Below are 24,933 nucleotides of genomic sequence, written 5' to 3' on the forward strand. Positions count from 1 at the left end.
GGGCCGGTGGTAAAAAGGCTAGTCTATAAAAACATTCTGCATTTGCAACTGGAGGACACATTCCTGGGAATAAATACACTATTCTAAGTGCTATTTCATCCTTAAAAAAACAAAAACAAAACACAACTTTTTTTGGTCAGGTGCCTTCCATAAATATCTAACCACATCAAACGAGGTCATTTTGGGCTAATGTGTCTTCCTCACACAGTACTCTGCTGTTTAAAATAAATCCGTTGGGAAAGCAACCAGAAATAGCAGAGACTTTGTGTTGCCTCCAATACAAGTCTCCCTCTTTTTCCGAGGAGTAATTTTGCCGGATGAAGGGAACCTTGCATTATAATATTCAAGTGTATGCAAAAATCATTAACACAGGGAGAAGAATGCCCAGAAACCAAATACATTTAAGGAAATCAAATCAAAATGCCCGAGTAACTGATTCAAAGTGCACTATGAGAGTGGATCCAAGGATGGTACAAATATTTTTGATCTAGGCTACCATGTGAAAGACAGATCCAGGATCAAGGACGCCTGGGGTGGGGCAAATCATGTGTCCCCTGTTGGACATGTTTAATGTTTGACAGGGATATCCAGATAGCACAGAGAAACTTAAAGAGTAATCTAAGAAACACTTGTGTTGCTGGCAGCAAGAAGATCCTTGCTGGGAAGGGCCCCTTCACCACCTCTTCCAGGTCTAAGACCAACATAAGGACCCTCTGAGGTGACCCTCAGCCTATTCCCCACAGCCACTCGTACTCTTCCTGACATATCTTCGTCCAACCGTCACCAAACTGCCTGAATACTTATGGTTACAACTGAAAGGAACTTAAAAAAATAATAATAAGGGGTGCCGGAGTGGCTCAGTGGTTTAAGCCTCTGCCTTCGGCTCGGGTCATGATCTCAGGGTCCTGGGATCGAGCCCCACATCGGGCTCTCTGCTCAGCAGGGAGCCTGCTTCCTCCTCTCTCTCTGCCTGCCTCTCTGCCTGCTTCTGATCTCTGTCTGTCAAATGAATAAACAAACAAACAAAAAAATTATAATAAAATGAGAGACTGTGGGAATAAAGTCAGCACGGAATGTCTAAAAGTTACTTCACCAGTTTCACTGGAATTCTTACTGATAGCCTCAATTCTCTTTGCACTTGAGGCCATTCATTTTTAAGCTTTCTTTTGGGATAAAATATAGTTAAGTATATTTCTTTATACTTTCTGCTACAGAAAATGAATACCTTCCTAATGGTTTAAGAACACATGTGGCTCTAATCAGATGTATTTCCTGCACGGAAACGTTGGACACTGCCCAGCTCGGGGCAGGGGGTTACCTTTTAGTCAATGATCATGGCATATAATGTAGAAGTCCTTAAACTAGAAGGCTGGGACCACTGGGTGAAACCCTCAAAGGTCAAATATAAAAGTGTTATCCTTTCTTTATCCTTTAAGAAAGGGCACACTATGTACCCGGAGCTGTGGGCTTGAGGGTGATGGTGAGAGATTTTTGATGATGGTGTGATGCAAGAAGGATATAGAGGGTTTTGTGAAAGCATATTCCAGTGAGCAGTCCTTGGACTACTTCCCTTATACTGGCCTGGGTCACGTACATAAGATCACGCATGACAGAACACCCAACCTTCATGAGCATCTGCCTTCCCTGGGATCCCTGGAGGCCTCCCTGAGCAGTGTGGGTGTCCTTCTCCCTCCCACAGAGCCCTAGGCAGAGCTCTACCCACAGTCTTATTAGCATTTTATACATAGGTTTGCCACTCAGATGATGCTGTGGATGACTTATGAGAGAGTTGGTCTCTTCACTATTTGCACACTAGCCTGGGTCTGGTACTAAACGGGTATCTGCTAAATGTTTATTAAGTAATTGGACTAATGCAAGCAAATGAATGCCAGGGTCAAAGGCTGCACGTGATGTTAATAATGGACTCTGCATATCAACTGTTCCATAAAATATATGTATGTAAAGCCTTAATGGTTACATATCATGGCGGACTTCCAAGGGTCCTCTTTTAAGACAGTTCAAATTTGATACAGCCAACTTGCACCAAAAGAAGCATGGGAATTCACTGGCAACTTCTAAAGTTTCTCTATCAAAGGTAGAGACAATATATCTATATTGTTTAAATTAACAAAGTACATAGGGACTTTTGAAAGCACAGAAAAATCAATAAACAGCCCTGATCTGTACAAAGGAGCAGGACTGGATGCTGAAAGAAAAAAAAGAAAAAATCTTTGACAGTATCAGCATTCTAATTAGAGTCAGACTTCCGATTTTTCTTCTCAACCTCATTCCATAGTTAGAATTCAGATTAAATCCATTGAAAATAACTTAAGTAGGACTGAGGTGAATTCTACTGAAAGAAAAAAGCAACAAAGAAAAAGGAGACAGGCTGACAAACAGAATTAGATGGAGACAAGAGATAATTTAAAGAGGATTTTTCAAATAATTTAGGGAAAATCCCACTGGCCTGAGCCGATTCCTGAGATCCATGCTGCCTGACACTAATCAGTTCTTTGCTCACAACCAAGAAGTTTCACCTTTCTACGTCTGTTTCCTCAGCAATAAAATGCAGTTGAACAGCTGAGTGGCCAAGATCCTTCCAGAGCTAAAATTCTAACCATGTGTATTTGCAGTAATTACTACAAGAGTGGTGACACTGACAATACATAAATCATTTCAAATTGGTAATGCATATTTTCAATGGATTAAACACAAGTGAGAAAGGACCCAGTTTAGCAGTATGTTGAGAAAGGCTCTGATTTTTTCAGGAAAAAGCTCTTGACAGAAGAATACGATTGCAGGACGCCCGGGTGGCTCAGTGGGTTAAGCCGCTGCCTTCGGCTCAGGTCATGATCTCAGGGTCCTGGGATCGAGCCCCGCATCGGGCTCTCTGCTCAGCATGGAGCCTGCTTCCTCCTCTCTCTCTGCCTGCCTCTCTGCCTGCTTGTGATCTCTGTCAAATAAATAAATAAAATCTTAAAAAAAAAAAAAAAAAAGAATACGATTGCAGATTTGTCTCCCATGATTTTCAAAAAAGTTGAAAACGCATATACAAGCTAAGCCCCTGTACCATATTTAAGGTGTCCTATAGTGGGGCTCTCCTTTTCTACAGGTTTGGCTGTGAAAAATACAAACATGTTATCCTTTTCTGACACTGAATGAACAATAAAAGCAGCAAGGTACAAATGCTACTCTAATCCCAAAGTGTGCTTGCTCATTTTCCCCCTGCCCAATATATGCTTCAATGTGTTCTCCCCATAATAACGTTTTTAAAATCCCCGTAATAACTCTTACACACTGGGACATAACCAGGCATATCTGGTTGACAGCCTGGCCACAGTGCTGGGAGAATGCAAGTGTTAGATGTTCCTCTGCTCATGCCTACTTACATGTATCTGCAAGCAACATGGGATGGTGCAAGGGGTCAAAGGCTAGAAGTCCAGAGATTTCAGTTTAATTTTTAATCTGAGAAGTATTTATTTAATGTCATATGTTCCATCATTGGTAAAATGAGAGGGCTTACCAACTGATTACTAAGGCCTCTCCTAGCTCTAAGATTCCGATTCCCTGATGTAGTTGAGCAGGCAAGGACATGGAATCAGAATTGTAGAATGACCTGGATAAATGTTTAAGATCTTAGAGCATAATGGTGATGTTCAGAAAGAATGCTGGCCGGACTACAACAGAGGGACCCAGCAGGGCTACAAAGGAAGATGAGAAGACAAGGGGCAACACCTTTTTGGCTGAAGGGCTTAAGGCCCTTTTCTTTTACAAAGTATCTGAAAATGATTAAACTTATTTTGACAGCTGCAAGTAATTGGGAGGTAGGTGGAAACAGGAAGTTCAGGCACAGAATAACCTCACTAGTTCCAGATTCATCCAATTCAATATTTATAATAATTTGGACTTAAGTAACTGAGATTTATTATTATGCTGCACAGTTTTTTTCAAGCATCAGAGAACAAAACTAATTATAACCATAGCCCTTAATATAAGATTCATTAGCATACTAGACACTTTGCCTCTGATTTTTATGTTATTTCTCCATTGACAAAGTGTAAATCAGAATTACTCAGGAAAAGCAAATAGTTATTTCACTGAAGATCTCAGTTCTATTCTTTATCATCCTGTGAATAAACCTGTTACTAAGAGGTTAAAAATACTGGTAGATGAGGGTTCGTATATTCAGGGGGAAAAAGGTCCCTTAATAAAACCTACTTGCACAGCAATCATAATAAATTATGTTTTTATAGTCCTTTACAGTTTATATACAGAGCTTTTACTTCCAATTCACATGTAATTTGTGAGGGAACAATGTGCTAATTAGAAATTACTTCCATCTATCCATTAGAAGTTACAGTGACCTTTCTTTAGCTATTAGTTCATCTTACATTCACAATATTTAAAAATGCATTTACTTAAAAAGCACTAAACTTTTTGGTTATTTAGTATAGTCTTCTTCCATTATTCTGAATTCCTTAAGAGTTACTTCATCAGAAAAAGAATCCACTTACTCTGGTAATTCTGTGGGTGTTATTCAAGAGATGTGAGAAAGAAAAGGGACTATTATCTATAAATTTACCTTAAAATCGTCTATACAACATAGCCCCCCATCAAGCTGTATGAATAGAAGTATACAGATAAAAGAAAAAAATTTTTGTAATTACTGCTGAGTATGAATCACCATAGAAAAATAAGGACAATTTGTACTTAATAGTCATGCTTGGTTCTCTCATCTTTGCTTTAGAATCTTGATAACACACTAGGTAAATTTTTTGCTTACCATTTTAAAGAACCCACTTCTGAGGGCTACTTTCAATGAGGATAATTGTGTGCCTATTTTATTACTCAATGACAGGGTAAGAACTACAGTACTTTTAAGTAATCTATCCCTTTGGCACCACAAATTTATTAATTAAGAATTCTAGCCCTTGATCCAAAGCAATAAACCTAGGAATACACCTAGGAATACACATTAAGCTGTTACCTAAATATATATATATTTATATATATATATATATATATATATATTTATATATATATATATATAATTAGAGGTATACGTAGGCAAACAAAAAATAGAATAGTTACTAGATTTTCCTCCAAGGCTGCCAAACACACACAGACACACAAACACACACATACTCACAGTGACACAGCAAAACCAAAACCAAACAACCTCAGATCTGAAACATAGTTTCCAAGGTATTGACAGAATTTGGTAAACCATCCCCATGCTAAATGCAACAGAGAATACAACACAGCCATCTGAGAAATAACAAAAGGGCCAGGACTGGGGTCGGGGGGATCCCTTTAAGGCAGAAAGGACAATTCTATATTATCAATATGGAAATACACATGATATTTATCTAAGGTGCAGAAAGTGAGTATTTCTATTATCTTGTCTTCCAGAGTTCCATGAATCTGAAAAGAACACAGATGAAATCTTACAGAGCATATTATATTCTGGCATGCTATTTCACTAGGAATATACAAAAATAATTTTATAATTTCTTAACTGTAGAACTAAGAAATAAAGGATGCCATAAGCTTAATTTCTATTCTACATCTAATCGGTTTATAAAATATCACTATATATATATATATATATATATATATATATGGTGAAAATACATATCTGATAATACTGCATTACAGAATTATAGAATAACTTTCACAAAATTTTCCTCACAAAGCCAATGATCAGGAATTAATCTGTTAAAATATATTGATAGTTCATGGATGCATTTTCCTGTTAAGCTTACATTTCCAACTATCATTAAAAAAAAAAAAACACTTGGAAGTAAGCCAAAAAAATACTGCTACGATGAAAGTACTCATTCAACACACTGAGGAAGAACATAAGGCAAAAACAAAACACCACCAACAACAACAAAAAAAAAACCAGAAAAACAAACTCAAAATTTAGGTTCTGAATGCTACTATTTTTTAGAACTTTTTTTCCTACTAAATTCTAAAAGGCGCATGTGATTTACTTCTTACATACCACTTTCTTGTAGAACAAGAAAGTTTTACATTTATTTATTTATTTGAGAGAGAGTGAGCATGAGCAGGACAGACGGAGGGAGAGGGAGACAGAGAATCTTAAGCAGGCTCCCTGCTGAGTTCAGAGCTGATGTGGGGCTTGATCTCACGATCCTGAGATCATGACCTGAGCTAAAACCAAGAGCCTGGCACTTAACCGACTGAGCCACTCAGCTGCCCCAGAACAAAAAATTTTTGAAAGTAATTTATCTTTTTCTGTATACCCATTAAAATACAGCAGTGTTGACTAAGTTTTTTTTTTTTTAAAGCATGAAAAGGAGAGCTTTATTTCTGCTCTTTTCATCCATGTTTTCTTACAATTTCTCTAAAACTCAGAAATAAGAATACATAAAGCAAAACGCCAACTTAAGCTGACTTAAAAGAACTTAAACTTGTTTAAAAAAAAAACAAAAAACTGTATATCCATTTACCTTTGATTCTATAAAGCCTAAATACTGGGAGTGTGTGGGTGGCTCAGTCCGTTAAGTACCTGCCTTTGACTCAGGTCATGATTCCAGGATCAGGCTCAAGAGGGAGTCTGCTTTTCTTTCTCCTTCTGCCCCTTCCGCAGTTCTCATGTCCTTTCTCTCTATTGCTCTCTCTCTCTCAAGTAAATAAATAAAATCTAAAAACAAAACAAAACAAAACAAATAAACCAAAACCGACTAAACACTGTAGTATATCAAGATGGCTCTGGTTGTTGAGATTATCAATGACTTCTTTCTTTTGCCTCTTAAAAATTTTCTGCACTTTCCAAATTTCTATACAAAGATAAGCTACTCTTCCAAGTTGAAATACTATCAGTTAATTGTGCTGATGCTCACTTCACCATAACTTAACTGAGTTAAGTGGATTTCTTTCTTTCTTTCTTTTTTTTTTTTTTTTTGTACTCGAGTTCCAGAAGAAAAGGAAAGATCAAAATCCACTGAGAAGTCAGTTCATTACTATGCTGGTTTAAGTTGAATCTTCTTTATATCTAACCTACATTTCTGGCACTGGAAGAAAATTGATGTTTCTTACCAATGAAGTAAAGCACTAAACTTTTCCAAAAAAAGCATTTTGGAATGCTTTTCAGTAATATAAATTAATCAAAAATGATTTTCTTTGATTTCCCTTCCTTTGTCCAGAAAAACAAACAAGCAAACAAATTTGGCACAGTCCTTTCAGTATAAACTCAAATTGAATAGAATGATTTAAATACAGAGACCAGAAACCATATGAGTGGAGAACGTAATAAGTTTCCTATTTAACTCTGACAACTAAATTCACCAGAATATTCTATTTCCTGACTATTTCACTTAATTGAGTTTTGCTGTTTTGATGTTCAAAGTCTCTGAGTAAAATGAATTAACGATTGAAATGGAAGCCCTTCAAAGATCATTCTAAAATACACATCCTGAGAAAAATAAAAATGCCTGTTAAAAACACCATGTCTTATAATATGCTAAACTTACTTTCCTTAATGGGAATCTTAAAAGGGTGTCATTAGAGCTTTAGGCCAACTCTATTTTCACCTTCTCAGTTAGTATTATATAAAACCTTTGATATAATGTAGCAAATTTTGAACTATGAAACCTTTCCCTCAAGATGAAATTACCAACTCACCATTAGTAAGGCAAACACTTTGTTTTTCTAGTAATTGTAATTTATCAACTAATCAAAATGGTGGACTTTTGCAATATGTTTACCATGTACCAGGCACAAGACAGATGCTTTCATCAGACCCCTAACTCCAGAAAGCAGGCAAGTGTAGCTCTTATTTGAACATGCAAATGAAACAGGCTAAGTGGCTAGGTAACTTGCCAAAGGTCATCCAAGTATTTAATTATGGAGTCCAAATTTCCACCCAGGTTTACATTCATTCCAAATGTTGGGGAAGTGTATAGTTCCCTCATCTTCCTCAGTTGGGTGTTCACACTGTGGCTTCATTAAAGTCTCCGATATAATGTTCCATGTCACCAAATACAGATTCTAAGGAAACTCTAAAATCACATTGTGAAACCCAAAATATATTATTTTTAATACTGCCCTTCAGTAATACAACTAATCAATAACTATCTGTTTTTCCACTCACAGAAACCACTTTCATTTTCATTAAGGTTATGTAAGAAGTCAAAAAAAAGAACAAGAAAAAACAATCTCTGTGACCAGTCTAGACAGAGGCATATAGCTTTAAAATTTGGAATGCTGGGCACCTGGGTGGTTCAGTGGGTTAAGCCTCTGCCTTCGGCTCAGGTCATGATCTCAGGGTCCTGGGATCGAGGCCCACATCGGGCTCTCTGCTCAGCAGTGAGCCTGCTTCCTCCTCTCTCTGCCTGCCTCTCTGCCTACTTGTAATCTCTCTCTCTCTCTGTCAAATGAATAAATAAAATCTTTAAAAAAAAAAAGATTTAAAAAAAAATAAAATAAAATAAAATTTGGAATGCTTACTCAATGTAACAGGTAACACCTTTCTACTTTCTGATTAAAGATTAAATCCATATTCTAAATAAACTGAAGTCAAGGTGTTCTCCCAGCTTCTTTACATCTGGTAAGTTTACTCTCCTTAGTGAGAGGAGTTTTTCTATCTTGAACTACTAAATCTACTTTTTTTTTTTTTTAAGATTTTTTTTTTTTTTTATTTGACAGATAGATCACAAGCAGGCAGAGAGGCAGGCAGAGAGAGAGGAGGAAGCAGGCTCCCTGCTGAGCAGAGAGCCCGATGCAGGGCTCGATCCCAGGACTCTGAGATCATGACCTGAGCCAAAGGCAGTGGCTTAACCCACTAAGCCACCCAGGCGCTCCCTAAATCTACTTTTAATACCAATCTTTATTATTATTATTTTTTAATCAGTGGTGAAGTTATCTTTCTCCTCATTCTACAGACCTAGCCCCTGCATATCTGACACAGGCTGCTTACAGCAGTCACCCAAGTTGGGGAAGAGGTGATGGCCAGTGGTACAGACTGAAGCAGGACCTAATGAAGGCTTCCAGCTCCCATCATCAGTGTTTCTCAACACTGGCCTGGAGGAAAGGGGGCTTGTGCTCAAGCAGAAGTAAAACTGCATTTGGAGTCAGCAGATTTGCATTCAGATTCCTTCTAACATTTATCACCTTTGTCATTCGGGACACATAACCTTTCAGAACCTCATCCTTCTAATCCATAATGTAAGTATTAGGACCTAATTCAGTGTATGACGCCTAAGAGTACTCAGTGAACTTCAGCTGAATTTACAACAAGAAAAAAGCTAAATCTTAGCAGTTTTCTCAGGGCATGGAGGTAAATGAATACAGGACATGCAACACTCAGGCAAGAGCAATCTGGAGTGAAGGAGCTGGCCATGGTGAGAAGTTCTTGATGGTCGGTGGAAGCCAGTCCAAGTGGAAAGCAAGGAAACGTGGAAGCAAGGAGAGGCCCAGCTGAGATGAGATTCTCTGAGGCATACCCAACAATCCAGTAGGCCAGGGAGATGACCCACTTTTGCTTGATGACTAGAAGAGAATGCTGATTTCACTGGTTTTGCTACTGTATGAGTCATAAGGGTGGGTAAGCTGAGAAAACATGCGAGGGAGTAGAAAAATTTAAGTAACTACAAGGATATTGTAGAACTAACTCACTTTAATTAAAAAATTCCTTGCTCTGAAAGCTTTGTTAACTTTGAGTATGTACAAGGAGTGATTCATTCTCCCATGAAACTTCCACAGTCTTATCCTTCTCAAAGGCTGAGCTGCCTCTGAGTTCCACTGCTATAAACCCAGGACAGGGAATGAAAACCACACAGCAGTCAAACCTGCTTGTGGGCATCAAATCTCTGCTGGATACCTAAAGAATGTGTTTACATTTATGGCCAGTCTTGGCCGGTATTTTCTATAGGGCCAAATTACTGGTACCACTCTGCAGTAAAACTCAACCTTGGGTCACTCCTACTTACGCTGCCAATCTTAGGAAACAAAGACGTCTGCCTGCAGGCCTGGTCTTCCTGGCCAGCCCTACGCTGCCAGAGATAAGCCAGGACATCCCTGTCAAAGGGATCATGCATTATGGAGCTGCTTACCGAGGTCTCTGTCACCAAGCACTAGGTGACAGACCATGAAGCCCATTCAACCTGCTGGGAAGTAACTGGCTAAGGAGGAAAGCAGGAAACCGACTGCCAGGTCACATTCCCGGGCCTGGCCCTATTCTTTTACTCTTCTCACTCAACCTCTGAGGAAGATCTGACTTTTTTTCTTTTTCTTTCTCTCTCTCTCTCTCTTTTTTTTTTTCTTTCTTTTTTTAATGAGACTCAGAAAGACCCAACACTCACTTAAGGACATAAAACTAAAATCTGGCAGACCTATGATTCAGTCTGACTTTAAAGCCAACTCTGATGTATTGCATGAGACAAAAAGTTTAATAAAAACCTAAGGTAAAATAACCTCCTATCTATAAGGGGACGTGGCACTCAAATAGGTGAGTACTAGAAAGATGTAAAAATGGGCCGCAAACGGTTAAACTACAAATAATACCTCCTGAAAACTTACTTAAGAGAAAACGTTAAGACCCTTATTTATTCTTCTTCTATATAATTCTATCAAGTTTGGTCACTGGGCTTTCAAATCCACAGTAATGAGGTGAAGCAACTTTAAAAAGAAGAGGGAGACAGAAGGACAATTGGAACACACTAAGAGCAAAGAACACTGTCAAAATAATCATTACCCAGAGAACAAATTCCACAGACACCCTGGCCCTGAGCGACCAGATGCACTGGCACACTGCTCTACATACGGCCACAGACAATGAAACAAAATTCCATATACTTTTAGTCATTTCCGCAAGAGGACTGTTACAAATATTTAACTAAATAAATCTACCATTTCTAGTTATTCCATTTTCCCGACCTGTCATTGTTGTTGCTGTTTAAAACATATGGTCTCTTTGCTTCCTACCTTCTGAACATGCTAAAAGGACCACAGTATTACAACGTAAAATAACTGTACAGACCCTGAGACCTTTGGAGGGCACTCCACTCTGTAGCCTCCTCCAAGTGGTGTTCCCAGGGCCCTAGAACTCTTCCCTCTCCTCTGTTTATGACCACACCACAGTCTGCTCTTCCTTCCTAATGTGACTCTTGTAGGGGCAGGGACCATGTCTACTTGTGTTTGTAACTTCAGAGTATCTAGCGCAGTGTCTTCTACATAAGATAAACACAGCAAATATTAAACTAAGGAAATTTATGCACAATATACTCAATTTTATAATATAAGGAGGCATGTAAAACTATTTCCATGTAAAATGGTTAACATACAACTTCTAGAGCTTTGGGGACTTCTGGGGGAACAGTCAGTTCAGCATCTGACTTCAGATCAGGTCCTGGGACCAAGTCCCACATCAGGCTCCATGTTCAGTGGGGAGACTGCTTATCCTTCTGCCCCTCCCCCTGCTTGTGCTCATTCTCTCACTCTCCCACTCTCAAATAAAGAAATAAAATCTTAAAAAAAAAAAAAACTTACTAGGGCTTGAAAAGGCAAACCTATTTTTCATGTATCAAATATTACATTTCAGATACTGTTCTAAGCTCAAGGATTAAAACAGCAGACATGAAATACCAGTTTTCTGAATTCAAGGTCCTATCATCTCACAAAGAGGAAGACAGACAACCCAGAGATACATTTCAGATAGTCATCAGGATAAATAAGAAAATCATGGAGGACCATGGGATAGAGTACTTGGGCAGAATTATTACCATTTTTCTGCTTATATGGGGTACTACCTTATATCAAGGAGGAGATGTAGTTACTACTTCTATAGATTGCTCAGACAAGAAATATGAAAGGTGCAGCCTTCTTGAAAGTAACCAGTGAAATCTCAACGGGTGGCGGGGCTACAGTAGTTGCTGGCCTTTCAGACTGTTCCCTGTGATTCCCCACCTCCTGGTACTCAAACCCTGTGTACTCCCTTCTAACACTGTCGTGGGTCGGTCTGTGTGACTAAGAGCATCCAGCACAAGCCGTGTTCTCCCACTTCCAAGATTAGGCTAGGAAAGAGCATGGCTTCCATGTTGGGCTCTTCCTCTCTTAGATCCCTCACCCTGTGAGATGCCAGCTGCTGGGTCACAAGATCCCTTAGGCAATCCTGTGCAAGGGTATTCCCTAAGGAAGGGTATTCCATAGAGAGAAACTAAGACCTACCAACAACCACGCGAGTGAGCCTGAAAGGAGATCCTCCCCTAGCTGATTCTTAGATGACTGAAGCCCAGCCAACAGCCTGGTCACAGGCTCATGAGAGACCCTGAACCAGAACCATCCAGCAAAGCTGCTCCTGCATTCACAGCCTCGGCAAACTGTGTGAAATAGTTAATATTTGTATGTTTGTTGCTTGAAGGTGCTAAATTTGGGGGTAATTTGTCATGTAGCAACAGATAATACAGCTACCCTTCTAGTAGTTGAAATCTGAGCTGGAGCCTGATTAAAGAGGAGCTAGTGAAGAAGAGATCTCAGGCAAGAATGATCCAGACAGAGAAAACAGCAAATATAAGGACTCAAAGAATTAGAATGTGAGCTTGCAGTGTCACCTGAAATAGCTAAAAGGCCCACGTGGCTGGAATTTTATTACTAAAGTACAATAAAGTAGTAAAAGAAGAGGTGAATTTTCCTCTAAAGAGAAATGGAAGATAGCATTACTTAATTTATATTTTATAAAGAATAACCTTTGTAAACTCCTGGACCACTATGTGGGACCTAAGGGTGGGGCAAGAAAACCAGGTGGAAGCCTACCACAACTAGTCCAGTCAAGACACGGTGGTCAGATTAGGATGCTGGAAATACTCTAGATTGGTAAAATTCAGGATATATATATAAAGATTTTATTTATTCATTTTAGAGAGAGAGAGCACAAGGAGGAAGGGGCAGAGGAAGAGAGAGAATCTGAAGCTGACTCCACACTGAGCACAGAGCCCAATGCTGGGCTCGATCCCATAACTCCTGAGATCATGACCTGAGCTGAAACCAAGAGATGGACGCTCAACTGACTGAGATCCCCAGGTGCCCCAAAATGTAGGATGCATATGTTGAAAGAAGAGTCAGCAGAACTATATGAAAAACTTCTCCATGTAGATTACACTATGCCAATAGGTTCTGGTTTTTTGAGTGACATGGATAAAATAGAACAACCCCAAAAAGAGGGAAAATGAGATATGACCCACTTGAAATACAACGCAAAATTCAAGAAATAATTTTAGGTGGGGGTAGTTAAAAGCTAATCTCTTGGGAGTTAAAATTCAGTGAGGAACGGAAAGAATTAAGCAGTCAATCGAAATGTTCTTTTCAGTGTCTATTCTGACTGGTACCAACCAGACCGTTAAAAAAAAAACTTGTTTAAGCAATCAACTAGTGAGGTTAAAAAGAAAAAAGTAATAACAGAAGATGATGAAGACCAAAAATAAAGCCTGATTTTCCTTCCACATCAATGTAGTTCCAAAGGAACAAAGTTAATGATGAAAAGTATCTAAGTTAGAGAATACTTACATTAGTACCTTGGAAACTATTCAACGGTTTCATAGAACTTTAGAGCTTCACTTATTAGAGCTTAACAAGAATCTACATGTTCCTACTCTGCAAATTTTCTGAGTGGGCAATGTTCACAAAAAGTACATAAATGAACTTGCCAGAAAAAAACCTTGCCTTTTCTTACTGCTTCTTCTATTACGTGCACAAAAAGCATGTCAGGACGACTCACAGGAAATATCCATTTCCAAATCAAGGCCACATTTGTGTACCTAGGGACCAACCTTCAGCTTACCTTTCTTAGTACAGAGTTCTGATATTCTTAAGCTGAGAAATGATAAATCAAGCTTTAAAAATTTAAAAGCTAAACAAATTTCTATTAGGATTAGCTTACTGAAGAGGCCAATATAATAAGTAATTGCACACACATACATATACAATCATACACACACACACAATCTCACATTAAATGGAAAAGAATGCGCAACTTTTTTTTTTTTTTAAGAGAGAGCTAGAAAGCTCAGATGCCAGCAGAGCAGGGGGAGGGGCAAAGGGAGAGAGAGAATCTTAGGCAGGATCTATGCCCAGCACAGAGCCTGACACAGGGCTCCCCATAGCTCCCCACAGTGCTCAGGGCTTGATCTCACGACCCTGAGAGCACCACCTAAGCCAGAAGCAGAAGTTGGACACTTAACTGACTGAGCCACCCAGGAACCTCATGAATATGCAACTTTTTAAAAGAAATCTTTAAAACCAGGTAAGTTCTTTAAAAGACAGGCAGACAGATAAAAAGAACATCTGTATGCATGAATTTTCCATACTTTTTTCCCAAGGCTTTGGGTATAAACATATATAATTACCATAGTGGGTGCTAGAACCTTTAAATAAATACTAACTTAATATTTTTCATTTTTTTAAACAAAAGAATCTCAGTGACTATGCAACAAAAAAAAAATTTTTTAATATTACATATATGTTCATAAGAAGTGTATGAAAAGAATTAAAATGCCCAATCCTATTCATGGGCCCATGTTCTAAATTGCTTTAGTTTTTAAACCCACATAAATTAATATATAAAAATAATTCGATATTTTATCATACCTGCTTTTGCTGCTAAAATCATTATATTAAATGTTGAAATGCTTTGGTAGAGAAGTTCTACTTACTCTATGTCAATGAAAGAGCAGAGTCATAAAAATCCTATAGAAAAGGCTTTAACTTTACTGGATACTTCATTTACATTCTATCTCTTGATGGCAACACCCGTATAATCCAATTTATATCCCCCAAGAAAGCCTGTGGACAGTAGGTGCTTCAGGAAAAGTCTGCTGCTTTAAGAACATAGTTACTTACTGCATTTCTAGAATTTCTGCTAAGTGCTTATTCATTATAAACATATCCTTTTAACTAAAATTGTTATTTAATGTTACTCTTTTAAAAAGTCTACATCAAATCACTGCAAAAATGATTCTTCAAATAAAAGGAGCTTTCTTCCTTTATCTCACTTTGTACCAATTTTGAAATTGATAGATGGGGCAGATGGAGTCATTAGCCTAAATCCATCATCCCTTACTCTGGCTTTACAGCCACACCCTCCTATGCACTTACTGCTTTCTGCCACAGGCAGAGGATTCTTCTGCATCCCAATCCACTCACGCTGGGATTGACCATGTGACTTGTCTGGCCAATGTGAAGTAGACAAAACTGACAGCCGGCCAGTGCCTAGCCCAGGCTTTAAGAGGCATTGTATGTTAACACTCACCCTCTTGTGCTCCTGTAATGCACTGAGAAGGGAACCCCCAGGTAGATGGAATCCTTTCGGGGGTTGTACAAAGGAGACATTCAGAGTCTACTTGAAACAAACCAAAAACCTGTTGCCCAGGCCTAGGTTCAGGCAAGTCAGGCCCAGCCAAGCCCAGTCCCCAATGGCCAAACCACAGCCAAATTGCAGAACTTGAACATGAATATGTTTGTTATTATAAGACACTGAGATTTTGAAATCAATACAAAACAAAAACTAGTGTACTGACTCTCAGTATCTTTATATGGCGACTCATGTAACATTAGTTGCATTGAATCAGACCTTCTTAATTTACCTATTCTAAACAAATAGTCATTTTTTTTGAGCTATCTTCCATTTCAGAAAATCAGATTTTTTTTAAATATAGGAATTTTTTAAGAAAAAGATCATCACAGAAAGACATTTGTTCTATAACTGAAGTGTAATTTCCAGAAATAAACTATAATATATGAAATAAACTGTATTTTAAGACATCCAAGTTATAATTTTGTAACCTCGGATGTTTCTATAATTTACAAGCAGTCCTCCAAGTGAACTGAACATAAAGCACCTCCTTGAATGTCTGATATACTGTAGAAGTTTTCTGCCTGGTTTTTGTTTTGTTTTGTTTGAGCAGTTTCTGAATAGCTTCTCATCAAAACCTCACGTGAACTAACTCATGCTGGGAGAAGCCAGTATGAATTAGCAAAGTCTTGAAGAAGTTTTTGATATATGCAATTTTATTACTTTTGAGGACTAACACTTTTGGGGCCTTCCTGAAACTAGGATGGAATCAATCATTTGTTACTTCTCGGGTTAAGAGGGTATATTTTCATATTCCTACAGGATTTAGAAATCTGTTGTTTTAAAAAATGGGATAGATTTTTGTTTACATGGGTATCTTATTAATTTTTTGTCATAATTTGAACTAAGGTAAAGTATAACCTAACACAAGTTCAGTTATCACACTGTAAAAGTAATAAGATTTTCATGGATCAATTCCAAGAATGTCATTGCCCTTTCTGCCACTTATATGTAATAAAGCAAAGCTATACTGTGAAAACTGTGTATTAATAAGTTGATAAGGAGGAGTCACTACAAGTAATTCTTATTTTCATTATTACTCACTTAAGCTAAGCATCTCAGAATTTAAAAATCACAAAATTTTAGCTTAGATGGAATCTTAAGGCTAGTTCTATAACCCACCAGATACCTGAGTTAACTCCATACCATTCCTCTGGAATGCTTGGTTATACTCTGGACCTCTCCAGTGAAAGGCAGTGTTTCCAAAGTAGTGCAATTGCCACTGTGTTTCAGTAAATTAATTTAGCAAAAGGCAGTAACTGGGCCTGTTGTAATTTCTACTTTAAAAAAAATTAATTACATTTAAATGACCCTTTTACACACTACAAATGGGAACAAAAGGTACCAAATGAGCATGAATGATGGTTAACACAAGAAGCGATAAGCCAATTCATATCCAGGCAGTCCCGTGGGCAGTGTATACTTGGCGGAACAATGTACCACTGCTTGTGTCTTGAATATTAAGTTATAGTAGCTCTTACTTGGGTCATATTTTTAAGTATGTACTGATAATAGGCCAGCACTTGTAGACACAATGCGTAAGAATATTAAATTAAATCAGCACTAGTAGAGGGGCAGCAGTAATGATTTTACAAATACGCTCAAAATAGTCCTTAAGTGGCATATCTTACTCAAAATAGTCAGCAAGCACATCAAGAAGCTGATAGTCCTAAAAAAGGCAAAAGAACCAGAACACTCCTAGCAGCCGGAATTGATACTACCCAAATGTCCATCAGTAGAGGAATGAATAAATTCTAATGACATACTAATAGAAATGAACCATCTATAACTACATGTAACACCTTGGAGAATCTCCCAAGCCATGTTAAATAAAAGAAGCCAGACACAAGAGTATATACTGTTTGGGGGCACCTGGGTGGCTCAGTGTGTTGGGCCTCTGCCTTCGGCTCAGGTCATGATTTCAGGGTCCTGGGATCGAGCCCCACATCGGGCTCTCTGCTCAGAGGGGAGCCTGCTTCCCCTTCTCCCTCTGCCTGCCTCTCTGCCTACATGTGATCTATCTGTCAAATAAATAAATAATATCTTTAAATAAAAAGAGTACATATTGTTTGATTTCGTTCATGTTGCACGGTAAAAAAATAGGCAAATTAATCCGTGGTGATTATCCACAGAGGGAGGGGCAGTTGTCGACTTGAAGGGGCTCAACAAAACCACAGGCTGCTGATATTGTTATGTGTTTTGATCTGGTCACTGGTGACACAAACATGTTTGTGAAAGTTTGTGAAGCTGCAAGCTTACAATCTGTGCACTTTTATGTATGTAAGTTACAATTCACAGTTCAATAAAATGTCAGTGTCACTAACAATGAGAAAAAATTAAAAATAGTCTATATATTATGTTAATTTAAAGTTAGCTTATTATTAAATTGCTGAGAATATACATAGCTAAAATTTCTTTTATATAAAAATCACTTCTGGAGCACCTGGGTGGCTAAGTCAGTTAGGCATTTGCCTTTGGCTCAGGTCATGATCCCAGGGTCCTGGAATTCAGTCCCATATGGACTCCTTGCTCCATGTCTGCTTCTCCCTCTGCCTGTGCCTCTCCCTCCACCCCCGCTCATACTCTCTCTTTCTCATGCTCTCTCTCTCTCAAATAAAGTATTTAATAAATAAATAAATAAGTAATAAAATTACTTCTGTATTATGTACCATGTAAAAATTAGGAAAAACAAATTCCCATAGGAATTTGTGAGAGAATATATTATAATGAAAAAAGGTTTTGAGAATTAGAAAAAAAAAAAATGGACACTGCCTTAGTAATGGAGAAAAAATATGGTTAGAGCTGTGGATATCTGCTGACAAATTCCAAACCTGCCACCAGCAAGCTACGTGAACTCTGTCAGATCAGCACTGTCCAACTGTGAATCACATTTGTGACTTTTAAATTTCTAGTAGCCACAGTTTAAAAAGAAGTATATGTGCACTGCAATATACCAATGACATCTAATGCAACACAGCACGTCACCAAAATGTAGTGCCACCAGAACAAAGCAGTATTTTCCCAGAAAAATAGTTCACAGTGCTTTAGTTTTGTGATTTTCTTAAAAATTATTTATTTATTTATTCATTCATTCAGAGAGAGAGCGAGTGCACGTGAGCAAACACAAGCAGGGGAGGAGGACAGGCAGAGGAGAGAGAATCTCAGGCTGATTCCACGCTGAGAGTAGAGCCTGACCCAGCGTTTGATCTCAGGACTGAGATCATCATGATCTGAGTAGAAATCAAGAGCCCGATGCTTAACCAACTGAGTCACCCCGGCACCCCAACTATGCTTTAGTTTTAACTTCTGAACTTTTAACTTCTGAACAAATTTTAGTTAAAATTTGAAATTCAGTTCCTCAGTCATACCAGCTGCATTTTAATGCTTCTGCCACTCGTGACCAGGGGCTGCCATGTTGGACAGTACAGGTGTCAGTCTTTCCATCTCTTGAAGTTTCACTTTCTTCCTTGATAAACTAAAAAGTTATTATTTAAGATACAGAAATCCCAGGGAGAATTTCTGCGAACTGAAGCCCACATGACCCAATCAAGATGTGTGCCACTCACCATGCAGGAATACAGACCAGTGTCCAGGAATCTTTGGACTTTTCAAATAAAGTCAGGAATCTGGATGTTTACATAAAATATCTTTCTTTTTTCATGTAGACAACTACCGTGAAATTTTTCAGAGCGCTGTGTGGGCTAAACCAAAACATATCCATATGCTATTCTTTGCAACCTGGGTTCTATAAACATTCTTTCCTGCTCTACTAATCTATGATTTATTTAGGAGTGATTTGACTTCTACATCTGGAAGCTAAAAAGCACAGCTGGAGAATCAGTTGAGTGGTGAGATTCAAAGCCTCCCTGTGAAGTCAAGGTGAAGCTACAGATGCTATCAGGAGGTGACAGCCTCTGGTAAAAGTCAGCAGGATCCCAGTGTGAGCTTAAGCTCTGTCTACAGCCCAAGATTCAGAGGAGTCTAAAAAAGAATTACATTATTATTGTTATTATTATTATTATTAAGGTAAGGGATCCCCTAACACTCTAATTTTGGATCAAGGACAATGTACCAGAGATGGTTGGAAAGGGTAATGAAGCCAAGTTTATCACAGTCAGTATCATTCTTCTCACCCTGGGGCCCAGTCCCTATGGAACCTGCTTGGATCCTCCAGGGCATGTAGGATCCAAACTGGAAAAAGGTAAACTGGCCAGACAGCAGAAAGCCGCAGTGGTGAAGCAGGAAGCAGCAGGTTGGGCAGACAGTCGTACCTTCTGTGGACAAAAAGGGACGAAGGGGCAGGGAGTGGAGCTAGAATTTATCAGTTCAGAGGTAAGAATGAGCACTGGGGGTCATATCACCCCCAGGAAGGACCTGACAATCAAGAAACACACAGGCCTAGGCTCCAGGGACAGGAATGCTTGCTTATCATTCAAAGGAACCTGTAGGATACGTAATTAATCAGCACTAATGAAAGCTTTCACATATGGAACAAAGGTATTTTTCAGAGTCCAAGTCTCCTGTGATGGAACAGACCATGGGGGACCACATGAAGTGGGGCCATAAGTTATCAAGTAACATCTGCTACCATGACCCCATGGGCCTCCACTCAACAACATCCACCTTCTCAGAAGACCTCCGTCTCCAATTTTGTCCTCAAAAACCCTCACACACAAGCAATTAGGGAGTTCCAGGCTTTTGAGCATTAGCTGCCCATTCTCCTGGGTGGGGCGACACCAATAAACAGCCTTTCTTCATTGCAGAAGCCCTGAGTCTATCTGTACGGGCTTGCTGTGTATCAGGTGGACAGAGTCTCATCAGTTCATTTATGGTCACAGGTGGACTCCAAGGAGACCAGCTCTCAAGTCCAGGTGAGTCACCATCTGGGAATATACTTCACTGCTTGCCAGAATCTAAAAAGGATAAGAGTTCCCTCTGAGGAGGTGAAGTCAGAAACTCTGTTTTGTGAATATTGTTAAAACCTCATTTTATTTTCAGGGTGAGGGGACCTTGGAAATGGAGGATAACTAAGATCCCTGAGTTAGGATTCAAACAATATGAACATCAATCCCAAGTGTGTCACTGTCATGCTGTGTGACTTCTGTTTCCTTAAATTTAAAATTGTAATGATATAGCATATTGCTTTTCTCTATATCTTACTTCCAGGACCAAATGATATCATGAATATAAATTTGGAAGGTAGAAGTTTCTCATGTAATTACAAGGTATTTTTTATTATTTACTAAGCAATTACTAATGGATTCTAGGAATGCAGTTTATAAAGTGCCATTTAAGTGCCTAATCAGAAATCTCAAATTTGAGAGGGGTGGAGTGGGTTAGGGCTTTTGGGAAATAGCACTGAGCACTGACTACCCCATTACAAATTCAGTCACTTTCTAGAGGATTCATGGGGTAGAACCAAGGGAGGTCAAATTCTAAGATGGACTTAAAAAGACCTCAGAAGAAGGAACTTGCCCTAAGCCATAATCTTTTTTAGGTCACTGATGCTTTGAGAATCTGATAAAAAGCTATGGGTTCCGTCTTGGAAAAAGACACATATATGGAACTGACATATATTTTCAGGAAGTTCATGGACCCCCACGGATCTCAAATAGAAAATGCCATCCTTAAAGAAGAGAGGGTCACAGATGAGACACACAATATGGCCTTAGGAATGAGTTGTTGCTGGGTAGGAGGCAGTTTTGAGAACAGCTGGAGGTCTACAATAAAACAAAGTAGTCTTTCTTTAAAGACTCAGCCTCTACTCAAAGTACTGCTACCATGGGACCCTCAGATGAAGACTTCTTGGGGTCTAAAGGAGTCTGATAATCACTCACAAAAAGCATCATTCTAGCAAACTGGGTTAGGAGCTATTGCTTCCTTAGACAGTTTAACAACACAGTACATCCTCTACCTTAATCCAAATGAGTAATAATCAACCAAGAGAGCAAAAGATATATGAGGAAAAAAACTATGCAACCTATTAAGTCTCCCTAAGAACCACACTGCACATAACATTACACTGTAGAACATGTAGAGAATTTTTTTTTTTATATTTCGTTTTTTGGGACATAGAAGGAAGACTAATGAGGACAGATGGAAGAAAGGCAGGTAGGAACAAGGCCCTTCCCAGCCCCACCTCAACTCTAAGAGGAAAACCATGCTTAAAAGGATTTTACAACACCCTGGAAGAAGAAATCCACCCTTTCCCATGTGACAGATAAATGATAAAAACCTCAATGGTAACAGGCTCCTGGAGGGTTAATCAGATTAAAACAGACGGACAACAGCCTATAAAAGCCCCAAGACTGGGATACCTAGGTGGTTCAGTTAAACATCTGCCTTTGGCACGGGTCATGATCCCAGCATCCTGGGATCCAGCCCAGCATCAGGCTCCCTGCTCAGTGGAAAGCCTGCTTCTCCCTCTCTCCCTCTGCCCCTGCTTGTGTTCTCTCACTCATTCTCTCTCAAATAAAATCTTAAAAACAACAACAACAACAAAAACCTGCTAGACTTAGAAATTCCAGTGGCAACCCTCTTGGGTTCCTTCCCTTTTTCGGGAGCATTATACTATCACTCAATAAACTTAGCTTTGGTGCCACCACTCTGTCTGGTCTACCTCCTCATTCTTCAAAGTGGCATGACCAAGAACAGTGGGCACTAAAGGAAAAGAAATCCTGTAACACAACAACGTTTCACAAAGGACTTAATGGTATCCATGTGAATATCACAAAGGAAAAGATGTCCACAGCAACCCAAAGTATCAGTGAGTATCATGGCAGCAATCTGGCACCCACACAGGTAGCAGTGGAGCAGAAGAGAATCACCCTCCTTCACAGAAGGAAGCAATTCACAGAATTTCACTGAAATTCAACAGCAACTTTTCACTGACAAGGAGAGAACTTGCCTCGATTCTTGAGTGGAATATGGCCTCAAACACATTTTGACAAGATATTCTCTATCCACTTCCCAATACTACCTCTTATAGAAATTCACTTAGGAAGGTATAACAGAAGTCAAATGGAAAATAGAAATATTTGGGGCGTCTGGCTGGCTCAGTTGCTTAATCGTCTGACTCTTGATCACAGCTCAGGTCTTGATCTCAGGGTTGTGAGAAATATTGATTTCATATTTCTAATTACTAAAATATGTTAAGAAGAGTGAGGTCATACTATGAATTTGGAATAATTATTGTTTAGAAAATATTTAATGACTTTTTCATAATATTCTCTTATAATCTATTTTTATTAATATCATGAAAGTGTACTCGTTCATTGCAATGTTTTAAACTTGATTTTCAAAGAGACCAATGAACAAGTTGAAATCACCAGGGATGCAATTAATGTTCTTTCTTTAAATCAAAGATATTATCTTTCTAAGACCAGTAAAACTCATTCCCCTCAAAATTTATCTTGTGACCATCAAATAAGGTGCTCACCAAGGACTGCAGTCTATAAAATCAGAAGGAACAATCAGAAGTAAAAATATTACATGAACAAACACCGTGCACTGCATTCCTATGTATTTGCCGAGGAAATACAGTCAACTGTATGAGTGAGAACTTTTCACATATTGCCAATGGATTTTGAAACTCCTCAAGGACTTGTGCTTTCTGCTGTGGGATTTCCTTTGGCAGCTTACTCGTTGGGTTTATATTTCAGAGAACTACCTGAAACTCTTAACTTCAATCCTTAGAGATCAAATGGTTTAAATACCAGATAATTTCTCTCTAAAGTGCCATGATTTCAAATGCCATTTCTTGCTAATATACCTCAAATGAAATAATAAATCACATTAAAATATGTAGTAATGCATTTTAACAAAAGTATTATGTTGAATCATCAAAGAAAATAATTCAGAACAGTGCCTGCTGCAGAGCAAGTGCTCAATGAATGTTAGTTGATGACGACTTTGGTAAGGATTCTGCCAACAATGACAGTAATGACATTATTACCTACCACTTTGTGGTAGGCAGCTACTAAGATGACCCCAATGCCCCCACCTTCTGTTATTCATGCTCTCATAAACCCCTTCCCTTAAGGATCGACTGAACTTAGTGATTCAATTCTAATGAACACAACATGGCAGAAGTGATGGGGTATCACTTTCAAAACTGAGGTTATTAAAATACTTTCACTTTCATCTTAGGTTCTTGCACACTCTCTCTTTAGCTCTCCCTTGGATCTCTTGCCCTGAGGGAAGCCAGCTTTCATTTTTTAAGTTCCATGGTAGAACTGTAGAAAATCCTAGGGAAAGGCCCAGATGAATGAGATTAAAAGCGGATCTTCTGAGGCTGCCAACAAGCACATCAGTGAATTCTGAAGCAGATCATTCAATCCCAGGCAAGATTTCAGATTAGTACTACCCTGTTCAGCAGCCTGACTGCAACATCATGAGAGATCTTGAAAAATAAATCACCCAGCTAAGCCCAGATTCCTTTCCCATAGTGACTGTAAGATAACATTTGTTGGGGCGCCTGGGTGGCTCAGTGGGTTGAAACCTCTGCCTTCGGCTCAGGTCGTGATCCCAGGGTCCTGGGATCGAGCCCTGCATTGGGCTCCGCATCAGGCTCCGCATCAGGCTCCGCATCGGGCTCTCTGCTCAGCAGGGAGCCTGCTTCCCTTCCTCTCTCTGCCTGCCTCTCTGCCTACCTGTGATCTCTGTCTGTCAAATAAATAAAATCTTTAAAAAAAAAAAAAAAAGATAACATTTGTTGTTTGGGGATAATTTGCTATATGCAATAGGATAACCAATATAGATTTTGGAGTAGGGTGCTGCCATCTCAAAAATCTGAAAGGTGAAGAGCTTTCGAACTGTGTAATGGGCCTTCAGAAGAGTGTGAATCAGGGAACCTAGGTGCCTCAGTTGTTAAGCATCTGCCTTCTGCACAGGTCATGATCCCAGGGTCCTGGGAGGGAGCCCTACATCAGGCTCCCTGCTCTGCAAGCCTGCTTCTCCCTCTCCCTCTGCCTGCTGCTCCCCCTGCTGTGCTGTCAAATAAATAAATAATATCTTTTAGAAAAAGAAGAAGAAGAAGAAGAAGAGGGGGTGAGTCAATGTACAAAGTGCCTGAAACATATTGTTCACAGAATTTTGGACTTTGAAGAGATCGCTAGGAAGGGCATAAAGAAAAATGAGGAAATTTTTTTTGGAAACTGGAAATTATGTAGTGGCAAAAGGTTTAACAATACCCACATTTATGTACAGTTACATGACCTGCAGTCACTTGCAGTTACATGAGAAGTAAAAAAAAAAAAAAAAAAAAGTGCTGAATGAACTGGGTAATTTAGCTGAGATCTTCCAGCAAAGTGCTGAAGATGCTACCTGGTTTCTTCCTGCTGATTATAGTAAACTGTGAGAAGATAAACTGAGGGAAGGACTGCTAAACAAAAAGGGGGAAGGACTTGATAGTTTTGAAAATTCTCAGCGTCTCTAGACAGCAAACAATGCTAAGTTAGGAAACAGCTTCCATGCAAAGATCAATTCCAGAAAATTATCAGAGAGTGTACAGTCTAAAGATGAGACAAAAGATGTTGTTCAGAAATCCTTGTTAAGACCTTAGA

At 38.9% G+C, this 24,933-nt stretch overlaps 1 protein-coding gene across 4 annotated transcripts in view; it reads right to left on the reverse strand.

The window, feature by feature from the left end:
* The window catches only part of GOLIM4 (golgi integral membrane protein 4), an 82,023-nt gene that overhangs the window by 47,186 nt on the left and 9,904 nt on the right, over window positions 1-24,933 (reverse strand). The window lies entirely within an intron of this gene.

This window comes from Lutra lutra, chromosome 1 (assembly GCF_902655055.1).
Source record: "Lutra lutra chromosome 1, mLutLut1.2, whole genome shotgun sequence".
Taxonomy (NCBI): Eukaryota; Metazoa; Chordata; class Mammalia; order Carnivora; family Mustelidae; genus Lutra; species Lutra lutra.